Consider the following 16,462-nt stretch of genomic DNA (forward strand, 5'->3'; position numbering starts at 1 on the left):
TCTATTTTTGTTAAAGGGCAATTGCAAAGACTTATTATTATAGCAGTGTATTTAATTTAATGTGAAACACCAGATTTTGGAATGGGATCTGAGTTTCCCCAAAGTCTAGAGCTATTATTATCTGGGATTCTGGTTTGAGCCCATCTCTGATTAAAATGAAATGACTCACTGTCACAAGTCATTTATTGGTGTTATGACTTTCACCCCTCCCTAAAGTAATATATTAGCAGTGTAATATTAATGGCCTGATTCTGCCCGTTTACTTCCTGCATTCATGTTGTAGTACTTATGCCAGTACTCTCATCGAGGTCAATAGGACTATTTGAATACGATTACTCAGCATGAGTAAGGGTGTCAGAATCAGGCTCTTTGCATTTCCACTAACGTAGCACTAAATTCTTTCACAAAAAATCTGGAATACTTTTCTCATCATAACAGCTGTTTAAGAGAGCATGCTGAGGAAAGCTTAGTTGTGCTGCCAAGATTAATTATGCTACAAGAATCTGATGTTATGTAAATGAAAAGATTTGTGCTGAGTAATACTGTATTTACTTGCCAGCAGTTTGAGACCGACCTTGTGTTCAGTTTACAACCTGTTAATAATGCATAAAGCACATATTTTATAGGAAGTTTACAAACAAGCAATGAGGGCTTATTTCCCATACGCAATTTGAAATGCAGCCAACAGTTTCATCAGTCTCGATAAGGTCAGTGTTGTCAGATCTCTAGATTATATTACGTAAGGCATGATTTTGCAGCCCTTAATCACAGTAAATTGTACTATCGGGTCAAAACTGGCAAAGTTTGGAACTTGCCAGTTTAATGCTATATCTGAGATGGAGATGATTCTTCCATTGCATGGGGTTTGAAGCCATTACAGGAAACAGTTCCAAGTCTATAACAAGTTGAGTTAATTGGCATGTGTTTAAGAATATGTTGAGAGATATACTGCATTAGAACCTGATCAACAAATAAATAACAGCTGCTAATCTGCTGAAGAGCAAAGATCCCTTTGAAATATGTATGAATGTGTATGTGGCTTTTTTGTGTTCTTAGACTTCGTGGGCCAAATCCTCAGCTGCTGTAAATAGCTCCAGTGGAGTTAGGGGGTAGCTGAGTGTCTTCTAAGTGGTCTCTGGGGTGATGTGATAATAATTTAGGCTGAATTCTGCAGTGACGTGTGAGCAGGTGGATCCTTGGGCTGGTGTGGAACCCCATTGAGGCTACCCACTGGTGCAACGGTTCACCTGTGTGCATCTTTTGGCAGGATTGGGGTCTTAAACTTGTGTCAACTTCAAACTCAGAAAAAACGTGCAAGGTCACAAAGTTACAAACCCGGGATGATCTCTGATCATGGCAGCATGTTGCTCTGTAGTAATGATACATGCCGAGACATCCCAATTTTGGGGCATCTCTCTGCTGGTTTGTCCAACAAGAAATTGGAAGTTTCAGTGTAGTTTTTTCACTTTCAGTCATTCAGCTCATGATGAGACATGTGGGAGGGTTTTTTTTTTGGTTCTGTCAGTTTTGCTTTCACGTTTACAGAGTGCTTTCCAGTTAGTCTCCTTGAGAATGGAAAAAATATATATATTCTGAATGTCTACTGGAAGTGAGAGCATGATTAAAACCTTTCTTCTAGCATTGCAAGAGTAGCACAAAAATCCCTTTTGAATTTCAGCTGGGGATTTTGGACAGTTTCTTTGTCACTATAACTGAACATTTGTTTTGCTTGTCCAACCCTAATTTGGGAGATTTCACAAGACATACCATAGCTCATTTGACAGGTTGGAAACATTCATGGATGCTCTTTTAAAACCTTCCTCAATCTCTATTGCAGTAGGATTTATTTACCACAGAGTCCTAGAAATCCAAGTTGAAAAAAAGGGCTGTTTGTCTTGTTCATCCTTCTATGAATCTACTTAATACCATTAATTGCTTTGGTTATAGTTTCCAGTCCTTACACAGTGCTGTCTTAGGCAAAATTGCTATTGAAATCAATGGGCTATTTGCCTAAATAAGAACTGTGGGACTGAACATCAAAATTGCGCAGAGTCTTCAGTGGGACTAGTAACTAAATTGAGCTCTTAAGAGGAAGTTGTGACAAATCACAGGGCACACCAGGTATGGCTGCAATAGCATAAAAGCAGTACTAATACTTAGAACTTGCATAGTTGATACATGTTCAAAGCACTGCATTAACTATTGTCCTGTTGTAAACCTTTAGCATAGCTGCTTCACATGCTGATAGGTTCATTAGTCTTTTCGATGTCTGCTGCTGCATCCTGAAATCCAGTCACTTGTCTAGTTCCCTGATGCCAGTGTGCTATCCAATATTGACATCAGTATTCAACACTGCATACACCTTCAGGATTGCTGACTTGCTAAAGAGACAAAGAATAAATTATTTGGGCCCTGGAATGTTACAAAACCCTATTTCCTTGATGAATGTAATACCTCATTAACAATAAAGTTCAGGTTGTGACATGTACATTGAATTTAGAATACTCTGGTGGTTCTGTGTATGCTTGCATACCCAATTTCTTCCTCTTGATATTAGTGCCAGCCTTTTCTCCATGACTGTCTTTTTAATTATTACTATATGTCAGTTTATCTTTTTTAACATTTCAGGGACACTGTTCTGTCAACCCTTGCCCTGTTGGTAACTAATCTTGAAGAAACCACAAAAGTGACCATTAATATTTTCTGGAGTTCCAAATGTGTCCACATACCTAACACCAAGTGTCTTGATTTTATAATATAGATTAAAAATATTAGAGTAATAATTCACTTTGATTTCAGCTGCAGTTGTGATCTATATACATTAATTTGCAATGCTCTTTCTTCAGGAACGGTAAAAATCTCCTTTTTCCTGTGACACTTCTAAAGGACTCTAGCGTAGGAAGGTCAAGCTTACTATGAATCCTCAGAGTTGTGTAAAGTAGCCATTTATTTGAGTACACAAGGTTTAGACAGAATGAGAACAGAGGGTTATTTCAGTGATGTATCTAAAGATTCCAGTGTTATAAGACAGTATCTTTTCTTAAGGGATACATACCAATTTCAATCACATTCCATTTAATTGTATTTCCTCTGTAATTAGACTAGACATCTAGGATGTTTTTGTTTCTTAAATCTGCTATTCCAGGCAGAAGATGGCCATGTAATCCTGGTTTAGTGCCCCATAGCTCAGGATGTCCACGGAGGTTCTGTAATTAGCAGTCAGAGCCCATATCTTTATAATTTGCTCTGTAGTTTTTTTTCATGGCTCAGTTATGGTTAGAGTTGTGGAGAGTGTAGGAGGATTACAGAGTTCATAATCTCTGTTCATAATCATCTAATTATCTTGTGCTCTGCCTGTCAGTTTATTGCATGTATTTGTTGACTTTCATTTTATCCTTAGTTTGTAAACTATTTGGGACAGCCCATCTTTTTGCTGTGTGTGAAAACAATGCCTGGCACAATAAGGGTGTGGAGGGGGGAATCCTTGACTGATGCCCTGAAGCAGTATTACAATACAAATAATATAATAAGGATAAAAGGAAATAATTTGTGTAATGGAGAGGGATTTATACAAGATGTCTCATCCAAATAAAATGTTTCCATAAGTGGGGTTTTATTTAATTATTTAGCAGTTACTTCATTAGCAAGACATATTACTTAAAAGATCAGCGTGTAAAATGATAGGCAGGGGAAAGACAAGGAAAGCTTAAAGCCAACTGAGAAAAGATGCACATGGTAGTATCGCGGATTAGATTATTAAATTGTATCCTTAGCAGATCTGGGTGTATAATTCAAAACAAGTAGTTTCTATGACAACTCAACCTTTTCTCTGTTCACAAATTATCTGTGAGCTGATCTGATTTTCTCTAATTTGTTATTTGAAATTGCTCAACAAATAATTTCTATGAATAATTCTCAGTTTTTAACATTTTCCTGAGGAATTTGTTGCCAGTATTTGATATTTGAACTCTTTTGATTGGACACACAGGTGAGAGAGTGTATTACTGTTCCCTGGTTGGATGAGAGTAACTCTTGAAATATTCATTCATTTTTTCTTTGCACAAATATGGTCCATTTGCCTAAAATTCACTTGTTTCTGTGAATAGTTCCTGCCAGTAAATGTTCTTTACTAAAATATTCTTGGTAAGTAGATACAAAGACATGACCAACTCTTGTTTAAAAATACAAATAAATATTTGAGCAGTATTTTTTGCAAAATTCATATAGCTCTAGGTGGCTCTCCAGGTATTACGTGGTAGTGACATGTACACTTGAAGGTTGTAATGGCAAGAATGAATATTCCATACAGTACCTAGAAGGAAACTCAAGATTGTAATAGGGTTGAGAGCAAGATCTGTATGTAAAAAGGTCAATCCAATTAGGAGGTTAAATTTGCGTGGCTTTGTATGAAATTTCCCTGTTTTTTCATTTAGATGCCAAGAAAAATTAATGTTGAAACACTGTTACTGTCTAAAGTTCAGATGGAGAGATGTAGGAACTGTCTTAATTATTAGTATATTCCCCCATCCATATTAAGCTGACTTTTTTTAAAGCAATTGTAAACAGATTGAAGCAATATAAATGCTAAAGAGGAGTGCTGGAGTGTGATTTTTAAGAAATGTATATTGTATTGCATGTAGGCTGTGAACAAACAAGGGCTGTGGTTGGTAGTTCATTCTAGTTTCTCTGTTACATACTTAAAATAAATGAAATGAAATAAAAAGCTTTCATAATATAACAAGTGTGACTCATGCAAATAATCTATCCGTTTTTTCAAGTATTTAAGAAATGTTAGCGTCTTAAAATGATTGTAAGGGAGGGTGAATTCAAATAGTTTTTACAGTCCTATGGACTGAATCTTAGCTGTCGGCAATGTCTGTACATTGATTATAAAATGTTTGGGTTTTTTTATTTTAAAGCCAATCAGTCAGTGTTCTGCTAGTCAGCAATCTGCTTTATTGTAATACCCATATTTGTTAATTTGCTTTTTGCTGGTCCTATACCTAGCAAGAAAACAAATTAATAACAAAAGATTATTCTGTGATACTGAACCAAAATAAGTGTCTATGTGATCAAACAGAAGAAAAAATCTTTTGAAATAAATTAGCAAAAATCAGTAAATCTTGCATTCGTACTTTAGAAAGCAAACACTCTCGTTCTGTGATTTCACTGGTTTAATGTTTTCATACCATGTTTCTAGATACTAACTATAATCAAATAAGTATTATTTCTAGTTAGTGGTAAAACAAGACAATGGAGGACATGAGAAATGTAGGACCAGATCGGATGCAGTGCTGAGCACTCTCAACAACTTTTCACGCTGCAGGTTCAGGCCCTTACTGATATTAGAGTTCTTTAAACTGTGTGGGACTCTGTAAAGATAATAGTCTAGAAATAGAACATGCTATTGTCCTTATTGTGGGAGCTGTGTTGGTGGCAGAACACTTTAGTAAAGTATTCTCATTGAGGATGATAATAGAGTGAAAAACCGACTGGCTGCAAGCTACAATAATAACTTAAGCAAAGGGAGTTAGCAGATGTAGATCTAGCTGTAATTATACCTGATGTCAACCAAGGAACCTTAGCAGTGATAGATATGGGTCTGCACAAGCAACAGGAAAGAAGATTTATGAAAATCAATTCTTGCTGTGTGAAAAATGAATCATTATCATCATTTTAACTGTGTTACTTTGGGCTGATTTAAACAATTTTGTGCTTCTAACACTAGCGTTTTAAAGACAGGGCTCGGGAGTCTTTACAGGGGCTGGTGAATGCAAGAAGCATACAAAACAGGAATATTCTTTAGACTTTGTTTACTTGCTAAGCATTCCATGCTGGTTTTCATAATGACCATTTTTTAAATGTATTAATCCTATTGGTAGGTTTGCTTTTTAGAAGGAATCCATTTAGTACTTCTAATGGCTCCAGTCATGCATCGGTTAATTATAATAATATCCTTTTATTTAACCATATTTTCTTTTAGAAACAATGCTTTGGGGTTTTACACAGTCAGTGGTTGGAACTGGAAAGCATTGGTATCACTCCAGCTCCCCCTGGCAGTTTGAGTTATCAGACCTTAAAATCACAACATTCTGATTACTATCTTGATATTTCTGTCCCATTCCCCCACTTTATTGTTGTCACACTTGGATTAAGGCAATGCAGGGCTCCAGACACACCATGTGACAGGCCCCTATGGCTCCACTACTGTAGTCCTGAACAGTGACCTTGCCCCTTGCTTGGAGCGGCAGGCAGTGGTGTGGAGGCATCTTTCTAACATGAGGAGCAGCAGCGAGGATCCCGTCTGTCACTCAGAGAGGCAAGTGTTTAGCAGCAGGGAGGCTCACCCTGGTATCTTGGAAAGGTGGTCCAGGCCCACTGCACTCTTCCTCTCCTGCCATACAGAGTCCTCTGTTGGGATGTGTTGGTGGGCCCCACTCCACTGCAATGGGTCTTGGAGTCAGCACTTTGTTGAGATTCATCAGGAAGTTTGCCCCTCTCAGAGCTTTTTTTCCCAGGCTATCTACAGACTTAGGCAAACTCCACTACATCAGTTACACTCACAATCACGAGGGATAAAAACATACTTTCTTTTTTAAAACGAAAAATTAAATTTAAAATATAGAATCATAGAATCATAGAATATCAGGGTTGGAAGGGACCTCAGGAGGTCATCTAGTCCAACCCCCTGCTCAAAGCAGGACCAATCCCCAATTAAATCATCCCAGCCAGGGCTTTGTATGTAAATATAAGCTCAAATTCAAGATCTGTTGCCCTAGGTATGGACCAATAGTAGTTATACCCCAATGCAGCCTTAAATTATTGTTCTTGTTCTCTTTCTCACATATATGTACATGCTCACTTTAACTGTGAGGTGATTTTAGCAGCCAATAATCTCATACACTGCCACAGTCGGGGTTAAGGCTATACCATTTGAAAGCTGAGATTCCAAATTGTTATTAGCTCTACCAGTTCTTGAGAAAGCAATCGCTGAAATCCTGTTGAAATTCAAGTGGGGACTGAAGGGAAGCACAGTAATCAAAGTGATGTCATTTTAAGATCCAATATTGTGCTCTGCCAGGACTTAAAAGGAATACACTATACCAGAAATGAGTAAATAAATAATTTTTGGCTCTGTGCTGGTGTTTTGGGGGGAGGAAGGGAGGGTTTTTTCAGCTGATACCATTTCTTGCATTTGAACTGAATTCACAAATAGTTTTGGTGCCTGAAAAATGCATTTTTTGGCAAATGTATTATTAGCTGAAAAAATTTCACCCTACTCTAATCTATACCACTGGAAGGCTGGGGACTCTTTGGGGTGGCATACTAATTGTGGTGTTCTTAGCTATATAACTATATATCTTTATTTCCTATACGCCACAACTTTCAACCTCTAAGAACTATTGCCTACGGGGGTCGGCAACCTTTCAGAAGTGGTGTGCCGTATCTTCATTTATTCACTCTAATTGAAGGTTTCGCGTGCCAGTAATACATTTTAACATTTTTAGAAGGTCTCTTTCTATAAGTCTATAATATATAACTAAACTATTGTCTTATGTAAAGTAAATAAAGTTTCAAAATGTTTAAGAAGCTTCATTTAAAATTAAATTAAAATGCAGAGCCCTCCGGACCAGTGGCCAGGACCCAGGCAGTGTGAGTTCCACTGAAAATCAGCTCGTGTGCTGCCTTACTGTAAAGTAAGGGCAGTGGTATAACATTGTAACACAAACACGTCTATCTTATGAGCATTTTAATAATCTTTACTCATATAAGAGGACTGGCAAACATGGTTCACTTGCTTGGGAAGACAGCGGTTCAGAAAGTCTAAATAATTTATGTAGTGATTATGCTTGCATACATAAATATCAGGTGGTAGATATGCACCTTGAAGTCAGGCATGTCGCAGCAAAATTCAGGCTAAATCATGGCTGTGCTTTTTCCAGTTGTGGCATATGCTTTCAGTGTGGGATGGTGGGGCTCTTTCCTCCACCTTTATGGCAACCACAAAGAAGGCAGGCAGGATGTAGACCCAGCATTATTTTTTAGTACTTGGCTATTTGGCTGGCAGATGTTGTGGATGGTGATCTTTGATTCAAAAGGGACAGGCAGGCTGATTAGGGATGAGGCAGGCAAAGGCCCATGGTCCCTGTGCTCTATAGCAGGTATGAGGGCCACTGGTGAGGTGCTCCTCACCAAGTGCCCCTTGAAATATTCTACCTAAGTCTGCCCGGCATAGCCAGAATGCCTCAGAGCACTGTCACATGACAGCTAAAGTTCCTCATTCCCTGAGCTCTTCAGAGAGGAGCAAGGTTATAACTTGGCCCTTCTTAGTATTCTACTGTAGTTAATGGCCCCCAACCACTTCAAAGACAGTTTCTAGATCCTCAGATGATCTCAGCTGTTATAATGGAGCATATGGAGAAAGGCAGTCTATTCTGTAGCAATGTTTCAAACCACAGAGAGGGTCTGATTCTCACAAGTGCTGAGCACCAGCCACTCCAACAGTAGCAGCAGCAGGTATTCAGTCCATCTGAAAACCAAGCTCCTTAGAACTTGGAGAATTGAAACAGTTGGAGTTGCACCTTTGAGCGTATGGGAATTGCAGCAATTTTTTTAAAGACAAACATCAGCACATTACAACCAGTTGTAGTACTGCCCTTTTTTATTTTAAATGTTATGAAATGAGTTTGACACACGTTGATCTATGTTTGTGATAAAGGTTATCTAAAGAGCATGGCGAGTCTGAGTGACCTGCAAGGCTGTTAAATTGGAGCTGTAGGTTAGAGTCTACTGAATAGAATCATTAAAATTTATCTATCTGTCTAGTTCAAAATATATAATTTTCAGCTATTCATTCAAGAGGTGCCTACAGCTGGTCAGAAGAATTTTGTTCAGGTCAGCCACCTTTTTTATTCTTTCAATTACCTGACTAAGAAAATCCTCCACTTATTGTATTGAATAGCAGTGCACTTAATTTTTTCATTTGAAAAAACTTAGGATAGATTCTTTTTCTCTCCTTTAAGTGGATTCTAGATACAATCCTATATGTATTGCTGTAATGCATAGCTCAAAGAATAATACCTAGAAATGCCAATAGCAATAGCCCTTTTACTCTGTGAAAAAAAGCATGCAGCATAAAATACACTTTCAACTGTTTTTAAACTAAATATAACTTCACCTTTTTATTTTATAAACAGAGAGTTCATTTTCTTTTCAGAGATTTTATTCCTCAACAAACACTGATTAAACAGGAGGGATATGTAAATGAGCAAAACTGGATGCTTTACACTTTTTTGAGCTCTACTCGAAAATGATTAAATTGTGAACAGATGAAAAGTATTGAAATGAGTGTGGAAAAAATGTTTTCAGAAGGGGTAGGAGATTGAACAGATTAATATGGAAAAAAGCTCCAGGAACAGACTTCTTCTGGAGCTGCAGCTCTAGATCTTGAGTGAACCTCCTCACAGAACTATTTATATAATTTAGACATCACTAAACAAGTTTCAGAAGTAGGTAAGAATTTCACCTTTTGGTCTTCAAAAGCAAGGAAATAGTCAATTAAGACTGCATTGTATTCTTCCAGTTTGTAATCCAGTAGATAGCAGTAGACAGTGTAAAACACTGGGGGTGAGGTTCCGTGCTGAACCTCATAGGCTATATCTACACTGCATTGTAAAACCTGCTGCAGCAAGTCTGAGCCTGGGTCAACAGATTTTGGGTTCTCAGGCTTGGGCTACAGTGCTAAAAATAGCCATGTAGATGTTTGAGCTCAGCCTGGCGCTCAGACTCTGAAGCTCAGAGAGGGTTTGAGCATGAGCTCCTGCCCAATGTCTTCACTGCTATTTTTAGTGCCGTAGTCCAAATCCTGTGAGCCTGAGTCTGTCAACCCAGGCTCTGAGACTCTCTGCTGTGGTTTTAAAAACAAAGTGTAGACGTACCCTTGGAGCTGCAGCACAGAACCCCAATCCCAAGTGGATGGGGGATATGGTGGCATTAAGCCATTTTTGCATCTCCCAATCCTAGGCTACTCTGGGGCCTAAGTTACAGCTGACTGCCCTATGGGCAGCAGCATTGTTCAGAATCTCCAGATGCTGCATACTGTAGCTCCACCCCAACACACCTCTCATGTCCTGAGCCCATCCCCCTACACCAGGGCTTGAAAGGGGGTCCTCTGAGGACAGCCTTATTGCTATCGTCCGTATAGCCTGCATCAGGAAAATCCTCCTCTGGCTAGATATGGGGCTTTTATTGCCTTTGCGTACTGTTGTGACCTGGAAGAAATCACGCCACTTCCCTCTATTTCACTTTCCCATCTGTAGAATGGAGATGACAATGCTCATCCACTTTTGTAAAGCTCTTTTAAGATCTGTAGATAGGTAGTTTTATATAAGTGCTAAGTATCAACTCCATTCTTAACTCACCTCATGGTATGTAGGTATTATAGCATATCACATGTAACACTTTTTTTGGAGAACCCTGTGACCAAGAAACAGTGGAGCACACAGCAGGTTGTCGTGTGGTGAATCATTCATTTAGGATGGCTTCCTAATTTGCTCAAATGAGGGGACTGGTAATAGACAGCAGTACAGAGATGCTTAGGAGAGAAATGATCAATTATTTATCTTTTAAAGTATTTACAGTGCTTTTACAGTGTATTTACAGTGCTTTTAAAAAATAAAATACCAAAAATCAGCCTGTAGCATGTGTGACATTTTTTACTGTTTCTAATGGCCAGAAAATTGTCAAATTACTAGTTTAATATGGATGGCACTAGTAATGAAAACTTCGTAAACTTCTGAGAGGTTTTCACACAACAGAATTGGCCTTTTAAACAGTCTAAAGAGGGTACAAATGAAACAGAAGAGTATACAAATAAATGACCAGTGGTATTTTGCCCTTGATCCATGAATCTTATTGATGGCATTGGGAGTTTATATAAATATTAAGGATGAAATATGGCTCACAGAAGTAAAAGCAGTTTCAGGGGGGAGTTAATTCAGTTCTGTATGTGATATAATTGCTTAGGGTCTCTGCAATCCATGTCCTACACCATAAGATATTGAAGGGAGCAAACTAAGGCCCTGATCCTGCAATAACATTTCTGCACGTGCTTAGCTTTCAGCACCGGAATAGTCCCATTGGCTTCAAGTTAAGCATAAATCGGGGTTTAATATGAAAACTCCGTAGGAAGAGAATGCAGAGTCGGTGCATTCCTCTTACCCCAGTCTGCAAAAAGAGTATGGTTATGGAGAAGATAAGAAAGTCATATGGAACACGGAGAGGGTAGGGAAGAGTTTGGGGCCCAAGCCCACAGGTCCATCCATTCAGAGGGGGACTCTGCATCCTGTTCTGTAACTGCCAATCCTCAACCAAGTAACACAAGCGGGACCTTGGCACTGCTGCCAGCTTTCAGTTGTACACTGTGCCCTCTTGGGCATGGGCCGGGGAAGTCACAAAGCATGCCAGGGAGTTAATTCTGCTTGGACCAGTGGTAACTTTCTTTTACTGGGGCTTGGCCTATGCTTCAAAGTTAGGTTGATCTAAATTGACTTCTTTCAATTTAGTTTTGCAAGCCTTCACGCCTAAATTTGTCTCCCCCCAAAGTTACATTGGCGCAATAACACCCCTCACCCAAATGACACAGAGCCACAGTTGACCTACTTCCATCGAAAAAGACGTTGCATACCTGAGACAACGCTAACAGTCCTCCAGCAGTTGTTCTGCAATGCTCTGTCCCTCTGACAGTGGTCGCACTGATCACAATTTTGAACTCCACTGCCTGGGGGTCACAGATATTGGAAGCCTGCCCCCTCCCTTTAAAAATCTTAGCATGTTTTTGAAATGCCCGGGCTCTATACAGACACAGACATCCATGACAGTGGATTCAGTTACAGGACTGAGCCTTAATTTAAGTCAAGACACAAAAAAGTGTGGGTAAGAACAACAAAAAGAGACAAACTGCGTTCATCTGCCACATTTTTGAAGCCGAACTCTAATTTTAAATAAAGATTTTATTTATTCATGGATTGAATCCTGTATTTTAAAAAACTGAAGATTTAGACAAAGTGCTAAACATAGAGTGAACTGAGAAACATTAGCCCTTTGAGAAGATTATAGACAATTAAAAAATGTATTGTTCTGTGTTTTTCTTTTTCTGTCAGTATGAGATACATCTGTAATTATTTAAAACTAGGTATTGCCTGTGTTAAAAGGAGTCAAACAAGCAAAAAAGATAAGAGCAGCCAGTTCAATTTATAGCTTTAGGCAGTTGGCAAATGGTTATACAAAACTTTTGTAGCAGAACATACATAGGGGGAGAAGGCTCTTTAGAAATTGACACATCCCTGTATTGCTGAGTCACTTTTTCCACTTGTTGAAACATTGAACAAAATTCCTCCCATATTGTACAGCTTTAATGAATCTTTCCAACACTCCTTAGTTCTGATACTCGTTTATCGAAGTTTTACTGAAGTGTGGGAATTGGACTGTAAGTATTGATTTGTTCGATTCTTTTCTGTAAACTGTGATGTGTATTTTCCCACCCAGTTGTGTGAAAGTACAATTGTCACGTGCACCCTCAAATGTCTGTCATATCGACCCAGTGGTTGTCAAGCCCACAGCCAGAAAAATGAGAAATGTGAAAGATGAGTCAAAGAAGCTTTCCATGCTTGGCCAACCACAACTAAACATAAAACCAGGCCCATCTCTTCTCACATCACCAGGATGGGGGAAAAATCACACATCATCAGTGACGGGGCTTGATCCTGCTCTTCTGAAGTCAGTGGGAAGTCTGCTATTGGGTTCAAATGGAGCAGGATCTAAGTGAACAAGGAAGAAAAAAGTACCTATACATGCATCCAGGAATAACAATAATAATCGTTCCCAACAGGGAGGTGGGTGAGGAAGGCTCTGTCTCTCTATAGGCCAGCCAGCAGACCTGGCCAGAAAGTAAGCTGTTCCCCTAACAGGGTGAAGTAACTTACACCGTCCTCAAGACTAGGAGGGGAGTGTGATCTCTGAGTACAATTCCTTTTCCAGATCTCCTTCTGGGACTGTGCAGCTATGTACTTTCCCTTGATCAGGGCTGAGCCTAAGGGCTCAGCCTAGCCCAGACTGACTGGTTGTTTCCGTTTGTTAATGGGAACTTTATATGTACTGTAGAATTTCCATTTTGTAGTAAAAAGCTTGATGTTCAAAGGAGACCAGTAAAGAATTCATGCAGTGGGGGGAAAACGTTTCTTGCTTCACTCTTTAAATCACTAGTTGACTGTTGAAGTAGATGAAAGATGAGATTATTTTCTCTTTACAGTACCTGGTACAAACCAAAATGATTCCTTAAGCTGAAATCCTGGTTCCATCTAACTCAATGGCTCAACTCCCATTGTTTTCAATGGAGCAAGAATTTCACCCTTAAAGTTTTGCTATGCAGTTAACATTGTGGTTTTATGGTATATTTAGTATTACATCAAAGGCAACTAGATCCTGAAAAGGGGTCCGGGGGGGGGGGGGGTTCCTTTTTGTTTATGAATCTAAATAGTCACCAAATCAGTCAGCCTTCTCTATCTTGAAAACTCACTGAGCTGCAGCATTAGCAGAGAGATCTCTAGTCATGCATAGGTAAAGGGGATAATTTCTTGGCTATCAATAAATAAATATCTTATGGTTTTCACTTTAATGCTATATGCAATTTAACTCTCAGGAAAATAGTTCTACAACTGTTGTTCATTTATTTCATAGTAGTCTGCATTAATTCAGACTTTGCAAGGTTTCCTGGTACATTATTTATTGTGGTATTAAGAAATGTGTTTGTGGTACTGCATATGGTTGACCAAGCATAATTTTGTAAATCAAGAGTAAATGTGACCCTGTTTTCCCAAGCTGTTAAAATGAATGAATGAATTGAAATAAATCTGATTAAAAATAACTCATTTTCCATAGAAAACAGTGGAAAATCCTCATAATCTCTTACTTTCACTACTCTTCACTATAGCCTTCTACTTTTTTGTAATAGTTCTGAGAGGATCTTCATCTATTCATCTTCTTTTCCTGAGAGAGAAATTAATTTTGGGCAGGATCCTGAATATCTAGCCCAGGTAGTTTTTTCTGGGTAAGGCATGCTGGCGCAGCATCAGTTTCATAGTATCCCTTGGGTTCAGTGAACAATTATATATAAAGGGAGAAACAAGTGAACTCACATTTTCCGATAGTTTACAGAGCTTACAGATCAAATCATGTGAGACTGCAGTGCAAATAAAGGAGAAACAAATAGTATACAAAGCCTGGAAATGAATAAATCCTCTGGATGAACATCTTGAGCCAAGTATTGAGATTAAAGTCAACTGTCTACTATACAACTGTATAATTGTTTCTGTGATGGATTTGGAGCTGCTCTGTAATAATTCATGAATTCTGTATCCTGACCTGGTTGTTGGGATGTTTAGTCCATGAATATATTGGTTTAGTTTCATAAGGGGCTGTTGGGGGCAAAAACAAACAGTAAAGGGAAGACTGGTTCAAGATAAGCCACTTCTCAGCAAACAATTGAAAGTTGAGAGACAGTGTCAGGACTGGAAAAGGCCCAGGAATGCAGAAGAACAAAAGAATTCTGGTGGGAACACTGTTTCAGGAGATGGGGGTGGTTGTTCAAGGGAGCCAGTTTAAGACATGATGCCCCTTGGGGCGGGAATGGGGGGAGGTCTGAAAAAGTTAGGCATTCCTGTGTTAACATGAAGGTTTGGTAAGCCTTTAGGTAAAGTAGACATGCATATGGACTGTTCGTTTGAAAATGCTTTGTTCCTACTGTTAAAATAAACATTACTTTGGTTTTAAGGAGGCTGCCTGCTCCCCGTATGCCACTAGCCAGACTCCCAAAGGGAAGGTGCCAGAACCCAGTTGGACATGCTGGTTAAGCACAATTGATACACAGGCCTAATCCAGCAGTTTTCAAACCTTTTGAGCTGAGCTCCTGCTTTGAGTTAAAATTTTTGGTTGTGCTCTCTTCCCCTCCCCCCCCCCAGACAAAAATAGACACAATGCCTGCCCTTCCCCCTCTCAGGTTTTCAGGGTCGGGTAAGGCACATATGAGTGTCTCTGGGGGCCGAGCCAGTGTTGGGCACGGAGGCTGCATGAGAGCAGAAATTGGCACAGTTGTGGTGGATGTTGACGCTGACCCATAGGCTGGGTGGCCGGTGGAGGTGAGTCAGGGGGTGGAGGTGGCACTCTCTCCTTGAGCACTGTCATGTGGAGCTGGCCTGAGCAGCCTGGCGTTGCTGCTTGCCCCCCACAAACATTCTAGGCAGGTGCGCCCCACAGTTTGAAAACCTCTGGATTAATCCAAAAGTGGGGATTTGAGAAATTTCACCCTGAGATTGGTAAAGGCATCCTGGGGTGCACTCAGAGACCAGAGAGGGAACAGAGATGCAGCTAGTCCAGTAACAGTGACAGCTTCCTATATATTTTTTTGATTATCCCTTTTCAAATTTAAGTATTCTAAATACTCTAGACTAAGGTACTTATTTCATAAGATAATATCTGCAAATTAACCTTGGATCTCTGTGCAAGTTCAGAAAGAAAGGGATAAGGAATTTTATCAGAAGTTACCAGACTTATTGGGTTTAATGTAAAAGCCATGGCAAGTAATACATTTAAACTGCATTTAAGTAGAGAAGAGTCTAGTATCAAAGTCTGAAAGCAATAAACATTAATTTCTTCTGAAAGTGTTTATTTTTTCTCTTACTGCTTTTTATGTTCTTTTCACACAATGTCATTTAATGAGGTTATGTTCTGTTAAAGTAAGGGGGAACTAAGTAAAATGTTTTATTTCAGTAGATAAAATTTAGCTATTTGAACGTGAGCCTGCCCTATGTCTTTTGAACTAGTTCTCCACTTTTCACTTACATTATTTGGGGAAGCTGCTGGACTAATATATTTGAAAAATAGTCATCCGTGCACAGAGTTTCATTTGAGATTCATATCTTCATTTTCTGTCATGTTGATTGAAAAACATTAAATATTCCTCTTCAATTATGTCTTCACCTACAGCATTGCCAGTCATGTGTTCTGAAGGTTAAGACGTTTATTGGCAGATTAAGGTTTTGACTTTCTGTCTAGACTCACCTATTCATTTTTATGGGCTGAAATAGGCATGACTACAGAGAAGCATAATTTTTTAAAGATGATATTCCATTGGGATTATATTTCAGTGCTGCAATTTGATTAGAAATGGATCAGCTGTTTTCCACTCCCCCCGAGGACTATTGCTCACTTCATTACCGATGAATTAGAGCCTGCACTGCGATCAATATTCATGATGTCACTCTAGTTACGTACATTTGTCTTAATTGACCTATGGTGGAGTTTTTAATGCAAACGTACTTGATGCCCAACTGTACAACCTGTTTTTTTTTTTAGTAATGTCTTAGTGCAATTAATGTGTGCTCTCAATATACATCAGTGGATCTGG

The 16,462-nt window shown here is 39.0% G+C and overlaps 1 protein-coding gene across 2 annotated transcripts in view; it reads left to right on the forward strand.

Moving 5' to 3' along the window:
• Positions 1–16,462, forward strand: part of THSD7B (thrombospondin type 1 domain containing 7B) — a 491,576-nt gene that overhangs the window by 222,411 nt on the left and 252,703 nt on the right. The window lies entirely within an intron of this gene.

Source organism: Trachemys scripta, chromosome 11 (assembly GCF_013100865.1).
Source record: "Trachemys scripta elegans isolate TJP31775 chromosome 11, CAS_Tse_1.0, whole genome shotgun sequence".
Taxonomy (NCBI): domain Eukaryota; kingdom Metazoa; phylum Chordata; order Testudines; family Emydidae; genus Trachemys; species Trachemys scripta.